The following is a 6,061-nucleotide window of genomic DNA, read 5'->3' on the forward strand; positions in this document are numbered from 1 at the left end:
GCTAGGCTCCAATGCAGAACCAAATGGAAATTTTAAACTAGCGGCAAAATCTCAAAAATACCCCAAAATTTTAAAGTAAGATTTTGTCGGTTGCACTATGTTAAAATGTATTTGTGCCATGGTGTGTGTTCCGATCATTGGCGTTTACACGGTGGTTTCCTTGTGATTTTATTAGGGCATGTACAATGGTCGATAAGATAGTCTTATCTTAAATCTTGCATGTAATTTAGAGATGACAAAAAAACATGTCTACAATGGATCATCTCTTAGCCTTATCTTCAAGAACTAGTTATTCCTAAAAACGTGGTGAGACATATTGTGCTAAGAGATCATCTCTTGTCTTCTTTTAATTAAGAGAAGACAAGTCTTCTCTTATGATTTCTCTCTCCTCCACCTCATCATTTATCCTACGTGGCATTGCTAAGATAGAACCATTGTACATGCCCTTAACTAACTTCTTCCCTTTCTCGTTTCCTGGCTCTTTTGTTATATATACAATGGGAATGGGTCATGCCAGGTTCAAAAAATGTTTTAAAAAAATATTTACTTCGCTGATGCGCAAAATATTCATGTGTTGATGTGAAGTATGGTTTAACTATTGAGAGGTTAATTATTGTTATTTATTATTTCTTTTTTCTTTTTTTAATAGGTTATCCCAAATATTCCAAAACTTTCTCTAAACTTCCCTGTGTTCCTTGGTACCAGAGATTTCGAAATTTATAGATAAACAATGGAGTAATCAATATTGTCAACTACTCCCATGTTTTTCACACCCAGAAAAAGCTACTCCTACCCAAAACAGGTGGTCTTTCTGAAAAGGTACTTATAAGATATAATGTGTATTTTAATTCATCAGATCAAGATGTAGTAATTTATATCTACACCTGTAGTATAAACACAAGTTATTTTTCACTCTCTCCTTTCCAAATATATAAGGTGTGTTAGTTTTTCAAAAGTCAAACATGTGCATGTTTGACCAAGTATCTGGAAAAATGTCTATAACAAATTTATATCATTTGATCCATCATGAAAGAACATATTTTATCTATTAGGTATTGCAAATATTGATATTTTATTCCATTGGTCAAACATGATGACAAAGCTTGGTTTTCATCCTCAATGGATCAACTTGATTATGAACTGTGGGAGCTCTATCAGATTCACTGTTCGATATAATTCCGTGGAGAGTGAAAGATCTATTCCTACTACTAGAGGCGATCCACTGTCCCCTTATTTGATTTTGCTTTGCATTGAAAGTTTATCAAGCTTGTTGTTGCATGAAGAAGAAGTTGGTTGCATTGATGAGATAAAAAATGCACCGTCGGTTTCACACCTTTAAGGGAAAGACTCAATTCATCACAACAAAGATACATGGGGAAGAAACACTGAAAGATCGTGGATGACGCCTAGAGGGGGGTGAATAGTTGCTTTAAAATAATTATGGTTTAGGCTTAAACAAATGTGGAATAAACCTAGTGGTTAATTTGTCAAGCACAAAACCTACAACAACTAGGCTCACCTATGTGCACCAACAACTTATGCTAAGCAAGATAAACTACTAAGTGATAGCAAAATATATGATAAGAAACAATATGGATATCACAAAGTAAAGCGCATAAGTAAAGGGCTCGGGTAAGAGATAACCGAGGTATGCAGAGACGATGATGTATCCCAAAGTTCACACCATTGCGGATGCTAATCTTCGTTTGGAGCGGTGTGGAGGCACAATGCTCCCCAAGAAGCCCCTAGGGCAAACGTAATCTCCTCACGTCCTCACACAATGCAAGATGTCATGATTCCACTAAGGAACCCCAACGCTTGCCTGGAGCATTACACCACAATGATTGAGCTCCGAACACCACCAACCGTCTAGGGCGCCCAAGCACCCAAGAGTAATAAAGCTTCTCAACTTGTAACTTCCACGTATCACCGTGAAGAACTCAAATCGATGCACCAAATGCAATGGTAAGGCCACACGGAGTGCCCAAGTCATTCTCTCCCAAATCTATATCTATACCTACTAATAAAGCAAGCTGCGTTTCGCCAATTTTTTCATCCGTTCACCATCAAAAAGTTTTTTTCTATCCAAGGTGGTACTAAATTCTTGTGTGTTTGTCTGCTAGAAAAAGAATTTTCGTACGTGGGCCGTGCGTTGTAGCCAAGCGAAGTGAGCCCCCTTATTTTTCTGCCCATGCAGCTGGGGAAATTCTTATTTCTGCACCGGGCGATAAAAAATAGTCTAAGTTTCGTACAGGACAATCTATGATGGGCTGGTCCATTTTTCTATATTTCTGTGTTTTATTTCTATTTTTATTCTCCTTTCCCTATCTCTTTTTCCCTTCCAAGTTTATATTTATTTTAGGATTTATTTCGTAAATAAAAATTTCTCAGTAAACTTTTAGAATTAAAGAAAACAAATTTGGAAAATGTTTAGAATTCCAAAATTTTGTTGATATTTTGAAAAATATACAAAACATGCAAAACGTTTCCTATTTTTCCAACTTTTTATTTTTTTCAAAAATTGTTCGAGATTTCTAAAAAGAAAATGGAATTTCAAAGAATGCTTTAGATTCAAAAAGTATTCCTGTCTTAGTGAAAATTTCACAATTAAAAATAATGTTCGTGTATAAAAGATACACATTTTCTAAAAATCTTATGAATTTTAAATACATGTTTCGTAAAACAAATCACAAATCCAAATAATGTTCATGTTTTTATAAAAAAGTTGGTGTTTTCAGAAAATGTTATGAATTTTATAAGATTTTCTCTTTCATAATTTGTTCGTGTTTCTCCAAAAGTGTACATAATTTTCAAAACACTGTTCAGGATTTAAAAAATTGTTCATGTTTTCTAGAATGTTCAGAAACTTCATACCTTAAAATCCCCTCGATTGAAAGGATTGAAAGGAAAAGTACATTAAATAACTGATGGGCCTTCTCTGGCGTATGATGACGTAACAAAACTCATAAATGCCCTCGATCAATGAATGGAAGAATATCGGATTAATTCCTTCACACGCGGCAAAACCGAGAAGCTAAATGTTCTTTTTTTCGTGTGCACATAGGGTTTTGCCTGCGCATATAGTTCTCACTGACTTTAAAGGCATACTATTTTATTTCCCGTTGCAACGCAAGAGCATATGTGCTAGTCCCACCAAAGCAACTAATGTTAGGAAGGAAAATGAGAGGAAGAACAAAGAAGAGAACACAAAGAACTCCAAGATCTAGATCGAAAGGGTTCCTCTCACATGGAGGAGAAAGTGATTGGTGGAAACGTAGATCTAGATCTCCTCTCACTTTTTCCTCAAGAACTAGCAAGAATCATTAGAGGGATTGAGAGATAGCAAGCTCGAAGAAGGTCAAAAATGGAGGAAGAACACAAGCTCAAGGGATAAGGTTCAATGGGGAAGAATACCCCCTTTTATAGGTGGGGAAAATCCAACTGTTATGTGCTCAGCCCGCACACGAGCGGTACTACCACTCCATCGAGCGGTACTACCGTTCGCGCGGTAGTAACAGGGAAACAGAGGAAAGGCTATGAACCTATGGGGCGGTAGTGCCGTCGGAGCGGTACTACCGCTCATCCCAGCGGTACTACCGCGGGAGGAGCAGAGGAGGCAAGGCAGAGCAGAGCACGAGGGCAGTACTGCAGTAGCGGTACTACCGCTCGACCAGGGCGATACTACCGCTTATAGGCGATACTGCCGCACTACTACTGCTGAACTCGACACAAAAAACAGAACCCCAAGAAAGCAGTGGTAGTAGCCGCGAAACTGGACAACAGAAGTACCGCTTACAAGTGGTACTATCGCCCGACAAGGACGGTACTACCGCTTACAAGCGGTACTACAGCTGCCTAGAGCGGTACTACCGCAGGGGTGTATTAAGCAAACCCCAAGCAAAACAGATGCAGCAAGAAAACTAGAACTGCCATAACTTCTGCATATGAGCTCTGAATTGAGAAAACTCAAGCTTGTTGGATAGATGACGATGAGTAGCATCCAAACAGCGACAGAGAAGAGACCTAAGATGTAGCTTATAGTAAGAATAGGCAGGGGAGGTATGCCTAAGATGTAGAGGAGTGAAACCTCCAACAAAAAAGAACCGACATAACCTCCAACATCGAAAACATTGTAGAAGATGCATGTGAACTCTATTTCCGATGAACTCAAGCTTGTCATGAAGATGACCATAAGCTATAAAACTCACAGTGAGAAACACCAAACAAGAATCAAGAAAGATGATGCAAGATGCAATGGTTTGAGCTCTCCACAAACGATACGATCAAGCTACTTACTTGAGAGCCCCCCTTGATAGTATGACAATCGATCCTATAACCCGGTCTCCCAACTACCACCATGAGGCCGGTAAAATAGGAAACCTATCAAGGGTAAACCTTTGCCTTGCACATAGTCCACTTGAGATGGATAATGACGATCTTGACTTCCTCAAGTTGGACCACCTTTCTTGATTGTGTTGGCTCAGTGAAGACTAGTAGATTGCTCCCCCATACTCCACTACGGGTGAGCCACTCTTCGGCACATCTTCACAAGTCCATTGTTACCAGAATGGACGACAAGCTTCAAGCATGATATCTTCGTGATGCTCCACTTGATCTTGCACACACAAACATCAAGTGATGATCACCACTTGATGTCATCCTCTCCATGGATTGTATGATATCTTCATCTTGACGCAAGCCCATGGAAACATACCTAACCCCACATAGAACTCTCACATAGACCATAGGTTAGTACACAGAGCCTAATGGTTAATGATTACCATACCATGGGATGCAGACACATCACAGGTTTAGCATGTAGTATACGAAAGTCATTTTGGTAAACCGGTTCAGTAGTAAGGTGGACAAGATAATAGCATGAAACAAACATATATATATATATATGTACTATGGTTACTGTATTGTCCATATCATTCTGGTTTATGTTGCCAAATCAAGATAGAGACACAGTTCAAATCATATATTTTGAAGACACAACAGCATAGGTAGAATATAAGTGTGAGAAACTACACAGCACTAGCAACACTTGTAATATGCATCACATGAGAACATAACTATTTATACAACTGAAACTAAAATCAGCATAGAGCAACAAGTTAGAACGGCAATAAGTTAAAGAAATAGGTTTAAAACATACCTATTGTGCCATTGGAGTTTCAATTGGATCCTTCAAATTGGAAAGTAGTTGGTATGAGTAAATATAGTGATGCAATAGCAAAGGAGTATGGACCATAGCAATGGAATCTAACATGAGAACAGTTGCTCTTCTGCTTTAAATGTGGAGTTTGGGTTCACTGTGGTGGTCTTTGTGCTTTGGGCACTGCAGTTGCCTTACAAACTGCTCGTGTGGGGGTACTCTGTGGTGGACATGGTGATGTGTCATCTAGAAGTGGGTTACTATCCACTGGGGTTGGGGTTAGATGGGTTGTAGCTGGTTCTCTGTCCAACGGTGTAAGTGTGCAATCTGGAAGAGTCTCGATTATGTGTGGAGGGGCTAGTTCGTGGGCCAGTATAACCATGGTTCTATCTGCATCGATGGGTAGCACCGTATTTTGTGAAGAACGGGTTTTTGCTCCCTTAGATACTGTCATCACCCCCTCCAATTCAAATGGTTGATAAACAAGAAAAGAAATTGAAGGTACATATATTGTATGATAGACAGATGTGGTAATTCACATATATGTTGTCTAACCAAACATGACAACATGACACAACTTCACATATATGATGGCTAACTAAACATGATAGTATGACACAGTTTCAGATATATGATGGATAACTTAACAGGATGTAATGGCATAATTCAACATATGATGAGTATATAAAGAGGATGACATGACAAAACTATAAAAACTATATGATGTCTTTCTAAAATAGGTTGGGATGAAATAATTCACATACATGTTGTCTAAGTATACATGATGGCATGATATAATTGACATAATTGATTCATATACTAAGAAGCTGGCACTCACATGTATGATCTCTAAACTAAGCATATGGAATTGAATATTGTGCATATGATGTCTAAACTAAGCAA

Source organism: Triticum aestivum, chromosome 5B, assembly GCF_018294505.1.
Source record: "Triticum aestivum cultivar Chinese Spring chromosome 5B, IWGSC CS RefSeq v2.1, whole genome shotgun sequence".
In the NCBI taxonomy this organism is placed as follows: Eukaryota; Viridiplantae; Streptophyta; class Magnoliopsida; order Poales; family Poaceae; genus Triticum; species Triticum aestivum.